The following is a 21,074-nucleotide window of genomic DNA, read 5'->3' as shown; positions in this document are numbered from 1 at the left end:
GTGCAAATCGTGACACAGTGCGGTTACAGAACAGGGTGTGCAATGAAATTGCCTTCTCTTCTTGTACTCTGTGAAGATGAACAGAGTACACGATGAATAAATGAAAGTGAAGTGGAGGAATTGGTTCTCATCCAGCATCAGTTCTGTCATTTACCATTCTACATGATACAAACTATACCGCACATCCAGCGTGTATCTGGACACCACGCGCCTCCTCTCTTAAAGTGAAATTCAGTGTGCAGCGTTCAGTCTATATGGTAGCTGTGGACAGCATGTCCTTGGTGACATGGCTGTGATTGTGTCTCTGGCTGGGTGCTGGTCTTATTGAATGTCTCACAGTCTCTCCGGTGTGGCTGATTAGCGCTGATGTGATGGTTCACTCTGACTCCCTACACTCGTTTTGCTCTCGTTTGTCTTATTTCCCTCCTGCTCTACACCATCTCTGCCTGATTAAAATTACAACACAGTTTGGTTATAAATACCAATAAACGTTTTAAAACTGAAGGACAAGACGGTGATTTCAGTTAAACTGTCTCATATGTTGTGTGCAATAGCTTATAGCCTTAGTAGTAGAACTATTAACCCAACTAGCTATAAAGTCCATGTGTTAAATCCCCAAACATGGGAAATGTGTTCTTTCGGTTTGGCTTTAGCTCATGGTGACTTCCACCTTCTCACTGAGAAGAAAGAGCCTGATCCTAGATCGGTGCTTCCACCCTGAAGTGTTGCGTTTACCACCTGAAGAATGGCTGCATGCCAAAGCTACCCCAAAGCGCCCTCCCTGTCTCGGGAACGTATAAAGCTGGACTGGGATATTGAACTCACCTACCTCCCTGAAGGGCCACGTGCTAAAACGTGGTACTCAGTATCCTATAATCCATCTTTCATTGAGAATGCACAGTCAGTACAAAACTCTCATTTTTCTGCTGTGCAGATTTTGTCAAAGGGCTAATAGAATTATTTAAAATATATGACAGATATTAGTTGCTTTTAATTGGCAAACAACTTGGAAGCTGACACGACGCACCTTTTAAATTCAGCCACAATTCACAGCACATGAATTGTGAAGCGATTGAGAAGCGAACCTTGGCGTGATTACCAGAGCGACCTAACCCCCCCGCCGCGATTCAGTTTTAAGGTGACTGCATCATTTACTACTGGAGGACGTGTTTTGGCGACTTAAAGTGAAGGACCGACAGCCAGCCGAAGCTCCAGTACCGCTGTGAAGTGTGGAATATGCATTATCCCGTCTTCCCACTGCGCTCCGCTTCTCCAAACCAAGCACCCCTCTGCGTCATTCTCGCCTCCTGCAGAATCTCTCTGCACTTCGGAGCACAAAGCGAAGACGCTGCGGTCTGCCCGCGATAACCCGTCATCCGCCGCCGGTCCTTTCTTTCTTCAAAACGCGCAGCGTTGCTATAACCGTCGTACGTGACTCGCGCTGGACGCCTTCGCCGCTGCTCCGCTGCTTCCGGCGACATAAAATCCCAGAACTAGTGGAGCGGTGCAAAAGAAAAAAAAAAGTGCAACTTTGGAGCGGAAAAAAATGGATTGCGCAAAAAATGGTTTGAGGGAGAGGCGCTTGGCGTATGCGTGTTCCGCCACCTCAGCCTAAGAAGACGCGAACTCTGTCGCTGATTTCGGTCATCTCGAGTCGGGCGCCGAGGCTGCGACCGTCACTCCCGTTCTCCGCGCTAATGCCGGACACTACGAGCACTGTTTAGTACCGATCAAAGCTCGGTGATGTTTATATTTTTGGAATTTCTTATGTACAGTTCGAAAGTAGTTTCAGCCATCTAAAGATTTTCGCTGGTTCGTGAATATATGACATCAATTCTCTGACAAAGGTAGGTGTTATTGTTTCTTTTTTTAAACAAACGATCACAGTCATAACCGGATTTTCACATCATTAATATGGCAGCCAGAGCATTAGATGAAAAAGTGGTCGTCTCAACAAACACCGTTTGCGTTATATTATCTTCCTATGCCCGAACCTCGGATGTAATTATAATATTGCCACAAACTTTCCAAAATGATTCATTTTAGTAATTGCTTTAAGGGCAATCTACTTTTGATAAGGAACGTTAGCCTACATACTTTCTATGTTGAAATGGTGTGTGTGTGTGTGTGTGTGTGTGTGTTGGGTATCAGTTTGATTTCCCTGGCCATGCAAAACACCCGCTCATATTCTAGTACAGGGGAACGGCCTTTCTGGTAACGTGAGTATGTTGAAATGTCAGAATTTAGTGGGATTTTTCTTTTTTTTTAGTGGGATTCCGAACATGCGAGCTGTCTGAAGAGCCACTTTTAGGGCGAGCTGTCTCGCTGTCCATGATCTAATCGTGTATTCAACAACTCTATGGGGACATGCGGCGAGACGCGTGTTTGGTGCGTGGTAATCTAGGGTGTGTGGGTGAAAATGTTCGGACTGCGATCGTTGCATTGAATCAGAGCCTGAAAAAGCTGTGGCCGACGTCTCCACGAAGTCCGGCGTCCTTCGCTGGATGCAAACATCTGCACGGTCGCTCTGCGGCGCGGTGGCCAGACAGAGAGAGCTCAGACCAAAAGACAAGGGAGCGCTAATGAAATGAAACGACGCAGGCTTGTGTTTGTGCAGATTTCAACCATACGCAGCAAGCGATGCGACGGATGTGGACGGTGTCAGAGCCTCGTCTGGTCGCCAAGATCCCGAACTATTTTCCTGTAGATGGCAGTGTACCTCTAACATTTACGCGCAGTTTTCACACGGCGTACCGATAAACTATTGCCAGGTCCGTTGTAAAAGCGGAATCATTGCGAAGTAATAGGGTATTACTAATTTTGGCCCGATGACGGGTGCAATCATGTAATTGTTCTCACTAACAATGAATAAAGCCAGCGAGCAGTTTTAGAATAGCCATGATTTAATAAACGAATGTTTTCGTTGTTGCTGCTACCGTTTTAAGCCACAGAAACGTTACTTTTGACGAGTGGTTAAGGGAATGAGTTTTTCTGAACTCCATTTTTAGTGAATGAGAAAGGGACGTTATATTCTCACCTGTATATTTAACTGCAGCTTACAGTGGACATGCTGTAGGTAATGAGATGTTACATCTCACACACGCACACACACACACACGCACTCACACACACACACACGCACTCACACACACACACATATACACTCACACACACACACACACACACACACACACACACACCACTTAAAACCATTTTGAACAAGAACAAGACTCGGGATAGTGAATGAACAAGTAAATGTGCAATAAACATAGACTGTTGTGCTCGGTCATCCTGGCTTGGACCAGCCTTTTCCGTATTTGTTGAGATTTCTCTGATAAAGGCTTACTCTCAACAGAGCCCTCCCCACCCCACACACACCCCCACCACCTAATAACCGGTGTGTTCTATTTTTCCTACTCAGGGTCATGTGCTGCTTCCCATTGCTCATGTACTCGTGTGCACAGCTGCAGTGCTCTAATATCTTTCGCAATCAGGCACAGGGTCAAAATTTCCCAGCCGTAAATGTTTGTGTTCTGATGTTTGTGTTCGTCCGCCTGGTTCTGACCCAGCTTTCGCTTAAACGCAAGTTTGGATTATCTTCAGTGTTTGCTCTTTCTGGCGACGCTTTGACTCCTGGTGTTGTTGACCCATACCAGCTAATTGCATCATTGTTGTTGGATTTGAGTTCTGGACTTGCTCTCCTGCCATTAAAAAGCCGCACCTGGTTCCACACATTTCGTCTAGTCTTTGTGACTGTAGTCTATGTGCACAGCACAGATTCAGTGATTTGTGTAGCTGATGGGCTCCAAACAGGAGCGGTGTAACAGTGCAGGTCAGTAAGAAGACCGCACTGACTGACTTTATCCAAGTGCAACCTACACGGCGATGACCAAAGCATGTTCATATGTTTAGTGTAGTAAAAATGGTGCAAATGCACCATTCTCACACAGCATTTGAAGCGCAGTGAACCCAACGTTGCTCTGAATGATGCTGAAAATCAATACTTCCATATCATCTGTAGCGTTGGACCAGACCTGATTTATTTCTGAAATATGTCCTTGTACCTCTTCACTGCTTTATTAGAAGCACACTTATGTTATAAGTGTGTTTTATAGATGCACGATTACAGTCTGTACCCATCGTGCTCTGTTCGCTAGCCTCCCACCGTGCCGCCGGTGTTGTTTAGGAGCCGGACTGTCTTCAACACAGCATCGAAAGTGACGTGGCAGAGATGCACTAGCGAGTGCCGTGCTGGTCTGAGTGTATCGGGCACAGCAGTGTCGCTGGGGTTTTAACACGCGTTATTGCCAGTGCCTGGTGCTCGAGGGCCACACCACAACTGGGTGATGGTTGGAACAGTGTGTGAAGGGGCACATATTCGCTGTAGTCACCAGATGTCTACCTACAAGGTATTTCAAAGAAAAACATGCTTCTGACAAAGTGGGAAAGAGGTCAATTTTCTTTGAAGTCTCATCAGCCCACGGAGGCCACACAGATGTGTGTTTAGGCAGACACACGTGTTTTGCTGTTGAAGATTTTGCATAATCCACATGTGATTCATTAAAAGTTGAAAGAGAAAATGTCTCAAAAAAACTGAAACTGAGAAAAGCCACAAAATCTTAATTGAAAACTCTAATGAAAGTTCGTGTAAACCTGGAATTATTGCCAAAAATCGTCCACCATTACGTTTTCCTTATTGAGAGAATTTGCCCAGTATAATTTACGAGTGGCGTTAAAATACCCCCCCCCCCATCCTGTTCATTATTGGGGTGAGCTGGAGGGCCTCCTGGCACTATGTTAGCGACTTGCCCTGGGCATAATTTGCTAATCTAAACAGCACGTTCTGACGCTGTGTTAGCGACTTGCCCTCGGCACAACACGTTAATCTAAACAGTGTGTTGTTTCCCTTGTTCACTGAATCACATTGCTACTTAACAGCAATCATTTTCGTAGGCCAGGACACAATATATTCATTAAAGCACAGCTGTTTCTAACATGGACAACACACGCTTCCTTGATTAATTAAGTGCTTCATTTTTTGTTGCTCAATGAGACGCCTTGGCCGTAAGAAGACAGAATCTATAAAGCGCACGGGGCAACGTGTCCTCTGTGCTGTGGATCACAGCAGGACTCTGGGATCAGGCCACTAGCTCCGGCTGACTAACACAGATCCCCTGCCAGTCCATTAGCTAAGCAGTGCCCAGCCACCAGCGCGATTAATAATGGTTCATATCCCGTTCGTTGTCACTCTGCCCACCAGGCACATGGTTCGGATCTCATTTCAGCACCCTCCCTGGTAAACAGCGTCCAAAATGGAAACAAACAACAGGGCGGCTTAATTAGAACGCCACCTGATAGGTTGCGTGTCTGTCACGAGCCGTGCGTTGCCTGGCCCCGTCCAACGAGCTGTCAATCCTTAGGGGGGGCGACGCCATACCCCGACGTCGCCGATGACTTTAAGCACTCAGTGGGGTTTCACGTGGGCTTACCGTGGGGTCTAACGAGCAGGCTATCGTTTGAACGTGCTCTCCGGCATGTTGATATCCGTTAAGTTTATAGGCTGGGTGAGAGGAAGTTAATCCTGGTTCAGCCTGAAATGGCTACATCCATTCAGAGTCATGCATCCTGTTGATTTGCACATCTTTTGTCTTGCCTCTCTGGTCCCCTCTCCATTAGCTCCTGACCTCACGCACAGTGAGGTACACGGCCGTACAGGTGGGCTCGCTCACCTAGTGTGTCAGTGACCATTAGAAATATCTTGCCAGTTTTGTCATTGGGTAGCGTCTGATGTGTCAGGGGAAACGACGTTTGCACAGATATGCCTCTCTGGACTGCGGACTGTATCCAGTTACATTTTTTTGCAAATATTTATGCCTTTCCTCTTATGGTGCATTTTTCTTGGACATAGCGTGACCTTTTTGATTTATTTATTTTCAATGGCATTTTGCTAGCCAAACAAAAATGAAATCTCTGTGTTTGCTGTGTAAATGTCACAATACAATAATCCCACTCTATAAGCATGGCGTAGCTATGGGTTGTATTTAGCTATATAGATACCGTCAGACTTGTGTTCAACTTGTCTGTTCTTTATATATATATATATATATATATATATATATATATATATATATACACACACACTCATTATCCACATAATGAGAAATGTTTATAAATTAGGAAAATTACAAACATCTTCTAGGTGTATACTTAGCAAATATAGTCCATCTGTTTCTGTGCACAGTGTGTTTGAGTTATCCATCTTCCTATACATCATCAGAACTTTCTTTCTGATCCTAGCACAGCTACTTGCTGGGTACCTCTGACCCTAGTACTGCCACTGGCTGGGTATTTTTGGGACTCTCAACCTAGTGTTGGCACATACACATGTAAAAACAACTGCACTTGATAAACTAATACCAGTACAACACCCTCCACCACACCAATACCAGTACAACACCCTCCATCACACCAATATCAGTACAACACCCTCCATCACACCAATATCAGTACAACACCCTCCATCACACTAATACCAGTACAACACCCTCCACCACACCAATACCAGTACAACACCCTCCACCACACCAATACCAGTACAACACCCTCCACCACACCAATACCAGTACAACACCCTCCATCACACCAATATCAGTACAACACCCTCCATCACACCAATATCAGTACAACACCCTCCATCACACCAATATCAGTACAACACCCTCCATCACACCAATATCAGTACAACACCCTCCATCACACTAATACAACACCCTCCATCACACCAATATCAGTACAACACCCTCCATCACACCAATATCAGTACAACACCCTCCACCACAACAATATCAGTACAACACCCTCCACCACAACAATATCAGTACAACACCCTCCACCACACCAATATCAGTACAACACTTTCCACCACAACAATATCAGTACAACACCCTCCACCACACTAATACCAGTACAACACCCTCCACCACACTAATACCAGTACAACACCCTCCATCACACCGCTAGCATGTCAGTGTTAGTGCTATTTTAAGAATGGAGTGTCAACAGTAAGCAGTGATGAACATTTGTGTAGGAGGCAGGAGAGCAGCACATGCCAGCAGATGGTCTGCGGCATGTAATTGTGCACCTAGAAAATGTGTTTATAAGTGCAGCTGATAAAGTGGCAAGTGAATGTAGGTGGAATTCAGGCCTTTCTACTGAAATGGGAATGACTAATGGCTTCGCTGTTCTTCTCGTGAGTGTGGGGTTCTCTGGTGAGCCAGTGGTGGATAATTTCATGATAATTTGATGAACACCTGGAGGTCATTATGAGTCACTGCATGTTTTCTAAAATGTTCTGGACTTCCAGCGTGGTGTGGTGATCTCTGGTGGGGTGTTGTTGGTGCGGTGTTCTCTGGTGGGGATATTGTTGGTGTGCTGTTCTCTGGTGGGATGTTGTTGGTGTGCTGTTCTCTGATGATGGTGTTGTTAGTGTGCTGTTCTCTGGTGGGGGGATGTTAGTGTGGTGTTCTCTGATGGGGGTGTTGTTAGTGTGGTGTTCTCTGATGGGGGTGTTGTTAGTGTGGTGTTCTCTGATGGAGGTGTTGTTAGTGTGGTGTTCTCTGATGGAGGTGTTGTTAGTGTGGTGTTCTCTGGTGGGGCTGTTGTTGGTGTGCTGTTCTCTGGTGGGATGTTGTTGGTGTGGTGTTCTCTGGTGGGGGGTATGTTAGTCTGGTGTTCTCTGATCGGGGTGTTGTTAGTGTGGTGTTCTCTGATGGAGGTGTTGTTAGTGTGGTGTTCTCTGATGGAGGTGTTGTTAGTGTGGTGTTCTCTGGTGGGGCTGGTGTTGGTGTGCTGTTCTCTGGTGAGGGTGTTGTTAGTGTGGTGTTCTCTGGTGAGGTTGGTGTGGTGTTGTCTGGTGAGGGTGTTAGTGTGGTGTTCTCTGATGGGGGTGTTGTTGGGGTGCTGTTCTCTGGTGGGGGGATGTTGGGGGTGTTGTTAGTGTGGTGTTCTCTGGTGGGGGTGTTGTTGGTGTGCTGTTCTCTGCTGAGGGTGTTGTTAATGTGGTGTTCTCTGGTGAGGTCTTGTTGGTGTGGTGTTCTCTGGTGAGGGTGTTCTCTTGGGGGTGTTTTTAGTGTGGTGTTCTCTGATGGGGGCGTTGTTAGTGTGGTGTTCTCTGGTGGGGTGTTGTTGGTGTGCTGTTCTCTGGTGAGGGTGTTGTTAGTGTGGTGTTCTCTGGTGAGGTCTTGTTGGTGTGGTGTTCTCTGGTGAGGGTGCTGTTAGTGTGGTGTTCTCTGGTGGGGGTGTTTTTAGTGCGCTGTTCTCTGGTGGGAGTGTTGTGGCTTTCTACAGTCGTTCTCCTCTCTCATTATAGGGTTAGGGCCATTTGGACAATCAGGCACCAAACTTATCTTTAACTCATAAACAATATAATCATATCAGCGCGCACACACACACACACACACACACACACACACAGACCACTCTTCATACTCTTGGAATGGCACAGTGGAATTAACTAAGGAAATTTGAGCGCCTCCCAGAGTTCACACATTTCCAATATTATGTAATATTAGATATTATGTAATATCACTGATGTTACTCATTCAGCAACAGTAAATTGCACTAGCCACTAAATTCATAAGGGAAAATATTTAAAGGTGTCCTGTAACATACCTGGCTGGTCAAAATTAGCTTTGCTTTAATCTGTCTACTTCTGTGGAATGCAATAGGTAGTAATTTCAACAGACACTGTGTTGAAATGACAGTGGGCTGTTTGGTGGAGTTGTATAATCAGTACTAAAGCACAGCTGTTGTATTGATGTGCATCTCCAATGCTGACATCACACATCTGTCCATGGACTGTCATGCCTTTTGAATGAGCTCCTTTACTGACGTGCTAGAATTCAGGAGGAGTTTCTCACTTTACCAGTCGCTGACTCTACACTGGACCCAAATGATGTTGCTGACTAGCTAGAAATATACAAAAGCAGAGAAAATGGAGCTCTAATGTTGACTAGTAAGACAGATGTTTATATACAATACATAATAGTGGCCAATGGTTATGTGATATAAGTTGGATATTTTTTATAATTGCCACAGTATTCTTCACTAAATGAGACAGATTTTTTTTCATTATTTACTGTGTTAAACAATAATGAACATTTTGCATTGATGCATTCACATTTGCAATAATGGAAACACCTCAATGGGTGCAGACAGTCAGACTTAATGAGGTGTTGCATTTGTATTTAGCTCTCCAGTTTCATAGTCTTTCAGGTACCTGGAATCAGGTGATTAGCTCAAATAGTTGAATAAAAACCTTCGCTTTTCTCCAGAAGTTAAGTGGGCATGTTGGCCATGACACCGATGAGGTCAAAGGTGAAGGGAGACTGTGAGAGCTGTGAGAGACTGCACACACAGACATCCTGAACCGCCTTCTCTCTGTGACCTCACTCCCCATGTACTACCTCTCCACCCACTTTACTCCTCTACCCACTCCACCCCTCCACCCACTTTACTCCTCCACTTCTCCACCCACTTTACTCCTCCACCCACTTTACTCCTCCACCCACTCCACCCCTCCACCCACTTTACTCCTCCACCCCTCCACCCACTTTACTCCTCCACCTCTCCACCCACTCCACCCCTCCACCCACTTTACTCCTCCACTTCTCCACCCACTTTACTCCTCCACCCACTTTACTCCTCCACCCACTCCACCCACTTTACTCCTCCACCCCTCCACCCACTTTACTCCTCCACCTCTCCACCCACTCCACCCCTCCACCCACTTTACTCCTCCACCTCTCCACCCACTCCACCCCTCCACCCGCTTTACTCCTCCACCTCTCCACCCACTCCACCCCTCCACCCACTTTACTCCTCCACCCACTCTACTCCCTTTCTCCACTCTTTACTGTCATGAGAAGTTTCACTACTAATAAATTCATACAAAATGCAATACGTTGATTAGCTTCTACTTGATTGTGAGTCATTATTAAAATACCCTCTACATAATAATAAAGGCACAGTCTTGATTGTGAGTCATTATTTAAATACCCTGTACATCTGTCAGAGGGTTTAACTGCTGGGTTACATATGCACTTTGTTGGTTCAGTGTTAGTTTTCATGCTCAATGTCACATACAATAGTAACAGCGAAGGGTGAAAAGTAAACAAGGAGTCATCAGCACAGCCTACTCAGTGTTGGAGCCGTTGTCAAGCTAAACATGTTCAACACAGTCAGCTGTGTAATATATCACTGTCAGGCTTGTTATTATTATCTGCTAGTCTCGCCGATACTCCACATATGACTGTCCTTGCTTAATTCTATGTTGAAGCGCCTTGGATTGCCAATGTGTGTGAAAAATGCTATACAAGTAAACTTGTCCTGCCTGTCCAACCCGACTGTCCCATGTGTCCCAGAGGAGGCTGTGGTTTCGTTTGGACCCCTACAACTGTCTGACATGCAGCTTTGCTCTGCAGGGGTCTGTGCCCAGAGTTCTGCAAAGCTGCTCTCTGTGATCCTGTCTGTTGTAAAAAAACCAAACAAACACTGGATTGATTCCACATTGAACTAAGTAAGGGATTTGTTTGATGTTTTAAACATGATTGATGTCGCAAGCATGGTTGCCCTCTGAATCAGATGAGAATATTAACAGTGAAACAAGCATTCTTTCCCGGTAACTAGCATTTAATACACTGTTTGCAGAAATAGCCTTGTTATCTCTCTACTTGTAACTTAATGGAACCAAATGGAAGCTCTCATAGGAATAGTTAATAAATACTCCAGCAAGCACCTTTACCCAAGACGTTTTCTTTACTTGTAATAATCAGCAGTGAGCTTACTCGCAGGGCTTGGGGTTCTCAGTCCGGCTAAGGAATGAGCTTAGGATGGGAAATGTAATTATTCTAATTGTTTACTTTACCTCTCCCTGTACTAAGCAAAAAAGCCAAGGCACATACATTAATCTGCAGCTTGTTCTCCAGCGAACCGAGCCGGCCGTTTGACTACAGTTATAGACGGTTGCACCTGGGCCTTTGCGGCCTTGGACAGCCACAGTTTGAAAAGGTTTCTCCCATGCGATGACTAATCCATTTTCAAGGCAGAGTGGACTAGATGCCTACTGGTATAGAGATCACGTCTTTGCTGACTGTCTGGGTGCGCTGCTGAGATCTAGAGATCTTGTGGGTTGGAGGACACAGACTCCCTTTGTGGTAAGAGGCCTTGGTCCCTGCTGTATGACTGTGTTTTAGTGGAGTCACTGCTGTAGGGCTGTGGTTAAGAGGAGTCACTGCTGTATGACCATGTTTTAGAGGAGTCACTGCTGTATGACTGTGTTTTAGAGGAGTCACTGCTGTAGGGCTGTGGTTAAGAGGAGTCACTGCTCTATGGCTGTGGTTAAGAGGAGTCACTGCTGTAGGGCTGTGTTTTAGAGGAGTCACTGCTGTATGACCATGTTTTAGAGGAGTCACTGCTGTATGACCGTGTTTTAGAGGAGTCACTGCTGTAGGGCTGTGGTTAAGAGGAGTCACTGCTCTATGGCTGTGGTTAAGAGGAGTCACTGCTCTATGGCTGTGGTTAAAAGGAGTCACTGCTGTAGGGCTGTGGTTAAGAGGAGTCACTGCTGTATGACCATGTTTTAGAGGAGTCACTGCTGTATGACCGTGTTTTAGAGGAGTCCCTGCTCTATGGCTCTGGTTAAGAGGAGTCACTGCTGTATGACTGTGGTTAAGAGGAGTCACTGCTTTAAGGCTCTGGTTAAGAGGAGTCACTGCTGTATTACTGTGGTTAAGAGGTGTCACTGCTCTATGGCTGTGGTTAAAAGGAGTCACTGCTGTAGGGCTGTGGTTAAGAAGAGTCACTGCTGTATGACCATGTTTTAGAGGAGTCACTGCTGTATGACCGTGTTTTAGAGGAGTCCCTGCTCTATGGCTCTGGTTAAGAGGAGTCACTGCTGTATGACTGTGGTTAAGAGGAGTCACTGCTTTAAGGCTCTGGTTAAGAGGAGTCACTGCTGTATTACTGTGGTTAAGAGGAGTCACTGCTTTAAGGCTCTGGTTAAGAGGAGTCACTGCTGTAGGGCTGTAGTTAAGAGGAGTCACTGCTGTATGACCGTGTTTTAGAGGAGTCACTGCTGTAGGGCTGTGGTTAAGAGGAGTCACTGCTGTAGGGCTGTGGTTAAGAGGAGTCACTGCTGTAGGGCTGTAGTTAAGAGGAGTCACTGCTTTAAGGCTCTGGTTAAGAGGAGTCACTGCTGTAGGGCTGTAGTTAAGAGGAGTCACTGCTGTATGACCGTGTTTTAGAGGAGTCACTGCTGTATGACCGTGTTTTAGAGGAGTCACTGCTGTAGGGCTGTAGTTAAGAGGAGTCACTGCTTTAAGGCTCTGGTTAAGAGGAGTCACTGCTGTAGGGCTGTAGTTAAGAGGAGTCACTGCTGTAGGGCTGTGGTTAAGAGGAGTCACTGCTGTATGACTGTGGTTAAGAGGAGTCACTGCTGTAGGGCTGTAGTTAAGAGGAGTCACTGCTGTATGACTGTGGTTAAGAGGAGTCACTGCTGTAGGGCTGTAGTTAAGAGGAGTCACTGCTGTATGACTGTGGTTAAGTGGTCACACAGCTTGATAAATATGGTTTAACATTCTCTAAGCCTGAATTACAAGTAATAAAAGCTGTTTTGATGAGACTGTGGGCATCATGTGAGACCCACAAAAGCCATATACACCACACACTCTTTAGTTACAGAGCCCACCATTCACACCCAGATTTACTAATACACATAACATACATATAAAAGTAGTTTGTACATTGATCTGTGTGTTAGAATTAGATTTTGTAAATCTGTAAATAGTTTTGTTGATATAAATAAAAATATTTAATTAAGCGTATTTATTATTAATTCAATTTAAAACATTGTTTAGGTAATTTTTAAATTAAATTCATTAAGACCGATATCTAGCATTTTAAAATTTGTATTATCATAACTGGTCTTGCATTTGGGACATATATTTGTCCCCTGGAGCCAGTGGTAGCTCAGTGGTTAAGGTACTTGACTTATAATTGAAAGGTTACCAGTTCACTGCCATGTTGCCACTCTTGGGCCCCTGAACAAGACCCTTAACCCTCAACCCTCTATTGCTCAAGTTGTACTCAGTCATAATTGTAAGTTGCTTTGGATCAAAGCATCAGCTAAATGTAACAGAGCGTGTGCAAATCTTCATACTCGACCGTCCCCTATGCATCCCTTGGCTCCAGATCTTCATACTTGACTGTTCCCCACACGTTCCTTGGCTCCAGATCTTCATACTCGACTGTCCCCTATGCATCCCTCAGCTCCTCTGGCTGTTTATGGCTCATGCACTACTGTTAATGCAGCATTAAGCTACTTGGAGGAACAGGCAGTTATACCGAACATCGTGCTTCTACCACGTCAGGAACCATGTACGCTGCGCTAGAATCACCTTTGGGTTGTGCATCTGTTTGCCAAGGGGGACAAAGTGCAGAAGCAGAATTACTGAGGCTGCAGTGGCATTTGTGACACTGTAATTATAATTACAGATAAACGTCGGTTGTGTAGGATAAGACCGCGCCTTATAGAAAGCATAAAGTTAAACTCATCTCCCGTACGCCGGAACTGGCACCAGCGCTTCGTAATGGTGTGGGGTGCAGTAAGACTCTCCCGAAACCTTAAATATAAATTTAATCCAGGGAGCGTTGCAATCCATTTGCCACTCCTGTTCAAATCCTAAAATTAAATATTATGAATAACACAAACAATTACATTTGGTACAATTTTGCGCTTATATTTTTAGAGATAGCGACAAAACCCATTTATGCGTGTGCGTTTTCATGTGGCGTGCGTTCAGACCGGATTGTCGTTCGTTCCTCTGATGGGCTCAAGCAAGAAATCCACCGGTTAGGTCAGACTTGGTTGAGAAACGGCGCTTCATTTATCTGTGTAGACGCGCTGGTTGGAGCAGTCTCACGGCGCGGCCTCGAGTGTGCCATGATTGTTGCGCTTGGATGGTTTGGTGACTGATGCGTTTTTCGTGTCCCTGTGTAAAAGAGTCGTTCCCACTACGTCGCACCGTGCCGCAGACGCGCTCACCCGCTCCCGACACATTGCCCTGGGCTGTTAACGTATTAAGCCTCTTGCTTCATCAAATCTTGATTATTACATCAATTTGAGAGTTGAAGACGCATATTTGAGATATATATTAGTCAGATGTTGATGCATCACTTAGTTCTTCACTGTAGATACTTTAACTAAATCCTTTGAGTATTAGGAACTACAGAGAAAACAGAAGCTTGGTGTTTTTAACAGGAGGGAGAGGTGTGTGTGGAGGGGGGCACAGCGAGATTGAGAGTTCTACTTTTTTTTGCAGTTATATTGAAGGACAAAAAAAAAAATTCAAAACAAGAGAAGACCAGGGCGGTCACCCTAGCAACCGATATCTGTGAGAATTTCAGAGAACAGGCCTTGTGGAAAATTGCAGGCAATAACTATTAGAAAGCACACAATCTAAGAAGCTGCTAGCACAGGGAAGGGATCAGGACATAAAAAAATATAAATATTGCAAAATGAAATTCCCATACACCAAGTGTCTCGGTCTATATCAAGAAGCCTTTAAAGAAGATCCAATCGTTCCCGAATTACCCATCCTCGACCCCTTAAAAGTGTAGCCGTGCACGGCTCGAAGGACGGATTGATTTACGCATGTTTACGCTTAAAAAAAAAAACCCCGCACCTCGCAGAGCGTGTCCACGCGCGCTCTGCTCCCCTCGCCAACAGTTCGACCGCAAACGCTCGCGATCAGCCCCAGCTCACGCGGCCCTCACCTTTTGTAAGTGAGAGACTGGAATTAAAGATCCTCGGATCCTTTTGGCCAGGCCTTTACTGGCTCTCGTCCTAAAGCACCTCCGCCCCGAACGCCTTTTATACGCACAATTGCTGCCTCTAGTCGGGCGATAAATAAATGTTACAGATTCCACAAGTGGCCAACGATGACGGTTATTACCAATCCAGCGTTGCTGATGCATGCCCCGGTTTAAAACGCGTTTATTCTCGCTGTTGCCATGGCGTCGTTTGGACCCCGCGACGCAAAATGTTCGCGTTCGTAATCCACCGGTAACTGCTCGGATACCTAAATGCTGACATATTGAAACTTGCAAGCGAGATCCCAGCGCATTCAAACACTTAATAGAGTGTCTGCGCGTCCTGTTTGCTTCGCTTTTTGCATTTTATTTTTCATGCGTTCAAACACCCTCATAATGGCCAACGGAGCCCTTGAGCGTGCCAGGAAGTGGCCCGACTAGACGGCTGCGCGTGTTTGTTTTATGGGTGCATTAGTATTCCGTGACCGCAGTAAAACTTATGCTCGCAGTGATATCATCGCGTACCCTGTGCATAGCGCTGGCCCGGCGTTTGCTAGTCCGTCCAAAAAAGGCCCTGGAGTCGGTCCAAATGCACCCAGAACATGGCCGCACGGTGCCGGGGGCCCCGATCTCCGAGGCGGCCGTGTTCAGGAGCACCCACTTCAATTTGCTGACATGACTTCTTAGGCAGCAAGCTCTGGCGACTATTGGATTACAGGGTGCAGCGATGGGCTGCCAAGCAGCCGGCCGTTGCTCATGCAAACTGACAATATGAAGGGTCGTTCACCCGAGTCCTACTCTCAAGCCTCGTTATTCTGTGTAAGTCTCAGGTTTTGCAGTTCTGATTGCTTGTCTGGTTTGTTGTTGTTGTTGTTGTTGTTGTTGTTCTTAACTTTATGTTTTGAAGCTTTTCTCCTTGAGGGCAGAAAAGCAGCTACTGGGGAAATATCTTAACTGGAGACAGCTCACTGTGTGCGTGTCGTCCTCAGTTTTACCTCACAGAGACGACACATGACTGGACTGTTGCATTAAACAGCAGTTCTCACAGCGTGTGTGACTGGTGCATGCTCGCTGTTCTGATCATTCGGCGTGTGTGTGCCGTAGTTGGGACACGGCCCCTCGGCACATGCCACTAACGCACCGGTGCAGAAAGTCTTCACACTAAAAGCCACTTTTATGTCGTCTACAATGCTGTATCTCATTAAAACACACACAGCAGGATATGTCTGTACTATTGATTTCTGACCAGAGTCTATGCAGAGCTCAGTTTGGTCGAATTTTGAAGTAAATATAAAAACAGCTATTCTTGGGTCACTCTGCTGACATCATTAATCAATAGAATATATACATGAGGTCCTGCAGAAAGTGTCGTAGACTCCTTTACAAGTAAACCATGCAGTAGTGTGCATTTCAGAGGAAGTTGGGGTCCTTCCTTTTCAAGATTGAGTGACAATGAGAATGTTTTATAGCTCTGCACTGCTAGCTCGCGAGCTTTGCGTCTGGCTCTCTCAGCCGCCGTCTGGTCTCCATGCAGACAGAGTCTTTCATGTTTTCTATCTGCCCCGGTGATAACTGATGCAGCCTTGGTGTTTTCTTTGGGGGTGCTGATATTTGTTTAGGGGTGCATGCACGCACAGTGCTGGTGCAGTGTGCAATAGTGCACGCTAGTTCCTGTTAGTGCATGTTAGTATCTGTAGGTTGCACGTTAGTTCCTGCTAGTGCACGTTTGTGCCTGTAGGTGAACCTAATGCCCCCCTAGTGCCCCACAGCTGTGCAGTGATTCAGATGCGTTTTTCTGCTGTGGCCAGGCTTGAGGCCTACATCCAGACACAACTAGACACATACTAACTCCCAACGGCAGGAGCCCCAATCAATCTGTGATCTAATCTCCTGCCACGCTGTCATTAGAATGAATGCCACACTTCTACTGCTGAGGCTGAATACTTACAGTATAGCTATAAAAACTTTAACTTTAGCCTCAGAATATCTATAAAGATGTCTACCTTGCAGCTGCTCTGTGTAGTGCTGTATTGTACTCTGTCTTTTGTGAGTCTGAATCACTCCCGTGCCAACACAGAAAGATCGACCTTCACAGAGCGCTCAAACCAAACAACTTTCATTTCACTTTCTGTAGAAATAATGTTTTTGATTAGCAGAAATGAAATTCTCTGTAGTCTGTTTCTTTGAGTTACATACTGCATCTACCATATGAAGTGCTTCAGAAAACTGTTCAGTCTGATGCCTAATGGCACCAAAATCAAAGAGAAGTTATCCTTAACGTTACTCTGTTGTTAAGGTGTACTCTGTTAGGTTACCTGATGAAAGACCTGCTTTTTGAGCTGTTTAGAAAGTTAGCATTGGTTTAAGGTAACATAGATGGGTTTACTGAAATAGTGAAATACCCAAGTACCATATGACATATTGGCAAATTAAGGCAAATGTAAATAACAGATAAGGATAGATAGATAGATAGATAGATAGATAGATAGATAGATAGATAGATAGATAGATAGATAGATAGATAGATAGATAGATAGATAGATAGATAGATAGATAGATAGATAGATAGATAGACAGACAGACAGACAGACAGACAGACACAGACAGACAGACAGACAGAGATAGATAGATAGATAGATAGATAGATAGATAGATAGATAGATAGATAGATAGATAGATAGATAGATAGATAGATAGATAGATAGATAGATAGATAGAGGGAGCTGTTCCTTTTGGACGGGATAGCACATGGTTAGTACAGCGCTGGCTATGTCTCCTGTGTTCCTGGGCAGTACTGAACTTCACTCAGTCAACATTAAGCTTTGCTTCTTCCAGAATTGGTTACAGACCCAAGAATAATCTCATGAAACATGCACAGGAAGTTTATCCACAGTGTCACACTTTGAATTGGAAGCAGAAGCATTTTGCCTTTGTTTCTTGCAACCCACTACTCTGGTAGAACATCAGGTCGGTAGAACATCAGGTCGGGCGGCTCCGAGGGGGAGCCCTTTGGACAATAATATGATTATTTGCTGCTGTTCTCCAGCTCTCCCGCCACTCAGGGTTCAGGCTCGTGGTAGAAGGTTGCGCCGGTTTAGCGCACACGCGTGTGGGTGCATGATAGAAGTGGGGGATTTGCATGTTTAAACACGTGACCCTTGGCAGGTCATTCACATTTCGGAAGAGCAGGCGAACGCGCAAAAACTGAATTAGAGGAAAGTACGTTCAGGCATTTTTATTTACGAAAAAAACCCCAAAATCTTAGGAGGCTGGATATTGCTTTTTTTAATGTAATTTTTTTTAGTGTTTTCTTACCGCTTGTGCTGGAGAAATAGATAGAGAGAGGGAGAGAGCGAGAGAGAGAATGAGTGAAAAAGAAAAAGGATGAGAAAATAGCAGGTTTGATACTCCTTCTGTAGGGCAGTGAAATAAAATGGCTTGCCGTGAGAGACTTGCGCTCGGTAGGCTCAGATCAGAGAAGATTATCACAGCAATTGTCCCCAACCCAAGATTCTTTCATTCCTCCTTTCCACGCAATGGAGTTGTGAGTGTTTGGGGCGTTCCACGAGGCCGCGAGCAGAGGTGCGGAGCTTTCTAAACCTCGGAGGTGTCGTACAAAGACCCTGCATTCTCGTCTTGTGTCGCGGCGCATAATAACGTGATAAGTGACGCTTTCTTTCCAGGCTGTAAGGATTGAGTGTGTGAGACATTTGTCGTGATTCATGTCTGGCGTGGGAAGGGAAGCTTGGTTCCGTGCACCCCTCCGTAGCCCTTGGAATGTTTTAGGGTGCACGACGTCAGCTCGGCAGACCCACAGCAACCGTACGGTCAAGTGCCCTGTGCGCTTTAACATACAAGATTCGGCCCCTCAGCTAATTTTTAAACCTTTAATGACCTGGAGATGTTGGAGTGGAAGACAGAAGAAGCAGAGCAGTGGGTTTGTCTCGCCGGCCTGTCGCCCGAGATTCACGCAGGCTGCATCGTTGGGAAGCGGAAATTTAATCAAGCCAGTGGGTGACAAAAATGCTCAACATGCCCGTTTGCATTTAACCATGTGCTGTTTTGTTGTGCATTTTGTGTTGTGTGGTGACTGTGTTTTTAATAAGTAACCTCCATCTGGTCTATCACAAAGCCAGACGTGTTTTGAAATAGTGACAGTGGCACAGGTCTGATATACATAAACGGTTTCCATAAACATTTGTCCCGTTCTGTGTTCGCATAACCCAGTGGGATCCTGTAATAAACCTTTGCAATAATCGCATAGTTATCAGATTTAAATCCAGCCCAATCTCCAGAAATGCTTGCTGATATTCCAATCTTCCTCAGCACGTCCCAATAAGACCAGATGTAATGGGCACACACTGTGATTTGTTCTTAATCACTTCTTATATTTACTGATAAAATTTGGACCTCGGAGGCGACAGGACAGCAACAGCACCACCACTAATGGTATTTAAGGCGAGAGTTCTGGAGTCTGAGTCCAAAACTCCTACCCCAGGAAAGCCACTGGGTTTTATAAAGAGAGTGCCGTAAACATTACATATTACTGTTTTAGTGTGAACACAGTTCTCTAATATTGTTACTGTCTGGTGGTATTTGTGACCCCAGTGCAGGGCTTTCCAGACATGGCTCTGTGCAATAAAAGAGATTATTAAAAATATTAGTATTTATAGTAGTGACATCTGGACCGTGTTGCATTGCACTATATGTACAGTATCTTGCAGTATGTGTTTAGGTACAGGCAGTGTTTAGGTACAGGCAGTGTTTGGGTACAGACAGTGTTTGGTGTTTCTCTCAAAACCTGCCGTCCATGCCACAGGGTCTGTTGGCATGCAGCTCACGACCTGAGGTTAACCACAAACCATTACAATGGACCCATCGACAGGATATTATGACAAATCAACAAAGGGTGAACTTGGGTCAAGATTGAGAATGAAGAGCGAGAGAGAGAATGGAGGACAAACAGATGGCTTTTCATATGGGGTTGAGGCTTATTTGATTATGTACTGAACACACTGCCCGCCGTGGAGTAAAGCCATCCGTGTCTGTTTTTGAGATTGCTGCGGTGCCCCAAATGCGTCCAGAATCTGTTTAAATATCAAACCTGCGTCTGGCCATTGTCGGAGCAAAGTGGGCCGGATCCAGCTGGGGACTCCGAGTCTTGGAACGCTCCTTCAGGAGGACCGGGGCGCAATAAGTGCACAGCTCACGCCTGCTGCGTCAGGGGCACTTAAACGCCCCAGTGCAGTGCAGGCCAGATCAGTGATGCCCAGATTGGGCCGGAGCGCCGGGCCACGTTCCCCTCCAACACGGCTCTCTGGGAGCAGGTATGCGGACGGGGGCCGCGCCAGGGGGTGTGTCTCCCCGGACGGCGGAGGCTTGACTCAGCGGGAGAACTTCTCCAGCACTTGCAGGCAAAGTTCGACGGGCTCTCGAAAGAGGCTGGAGTCCCGTGATGCTCGGATTCAGGCGAGGCCGACGGGCACGCTGGCATGAACCAGTGCGGGCACCGAGCCGTGGGGGCGCTGGGACCTAATCAGGTGTGCCAGGGCAGGTGGCAGGACCACCCCTGGAGAAGCAGGTGGAGCCCGCATGGCCTGCATGCTGGCAACCGGAGCTTGATTGAAACAAATCCCAAGGGCGCAGATGTGGGGTCTTTCCAGAACCTTCCCTGCAGCCTGCGATTCGCTTGCACCGGCATGCCCAGAGGATTTGGGTGAGACAAGTTTGGGGCTGCCCACGTGCTCTGCTTGTGTCGCATCAGGTGGTTTTTCGTTTCCTGGTTTTAGTGGGAGGGCGAACGCAGCCATGCATGCAGCAGGATCCGTCAGCGCTGGGCTCAGCGCAGGACCCGGCTCTGCTCTGGGAGGGCATACTCTGGTGCCCTTAGGCGGTGTGACTGTGACGTCCAGCCTTGCCACGCACCAGCGTGCTTCAGACTCGCTCGCCGTGCTTCAAGAGGGGATGCCGAACTGGCAAATGATATAAATCATGCATGCCATGACACAAAGCTCAAAGAAAACAAACCAAAAAAGCACGTCCCTCTCTGGAGCACGGCCTTCTCTGATCCAAAGCAGAAGGAACGCGGGGGATGCGTTGGGCGTTAAGGAGAATGGAGGGAAGCCTCTCATCCTACCCGGAGTCGCGGCTGCGGGTGATGAACGAGTGTCTCGTTGTTCCAGAGCAGCGGCTTAAAAGCTCGTCTG

At 46.1% G+C, this 21,074-nt stretch overlaps 1 protein-coding gene across 1 annotated transcript in view; it reads left to right on the top strand.

The window, feature by feature from the left end:
• The first annotated feature begins 1,106 nt into the window (after positions 1–1,106).
• nlgn1 (neuroligin 1) overlaps positions 1,107–21,074 on the top strand; it is a 185,962-nt gene continuing 165,994 nt past the window's right edge. Inside the window, exon 1 of the mRNA XM_081708240.1 lies at positions 1,107–1,847. The gene's annotated coding sequence lies outside the window, so the exon portion shown is untranslated. The remainder of the gene's footprint in view (positions 1,848–21,074) is intronic.

Source organism: Electrophorus electricus, chromosome 26 (genome assembly GCF_041902795.1).
Source record: "Electrophorus electricus isolate QZ-2024a chromosome 26, ASM4190279v1, whole genome shotgun sequence".
NCBI lineage: Eukaryota > Metazoa > Chordata > Actinopteri > Gymnotiformes > Gymnotidae > Electrophorus > Electrophorus electricus.
The sequence above is the reverse complement of the archived record's forward strand: the minus strand, read 5'-3'. Positions and strand labels throughout refer to the sequence as shown.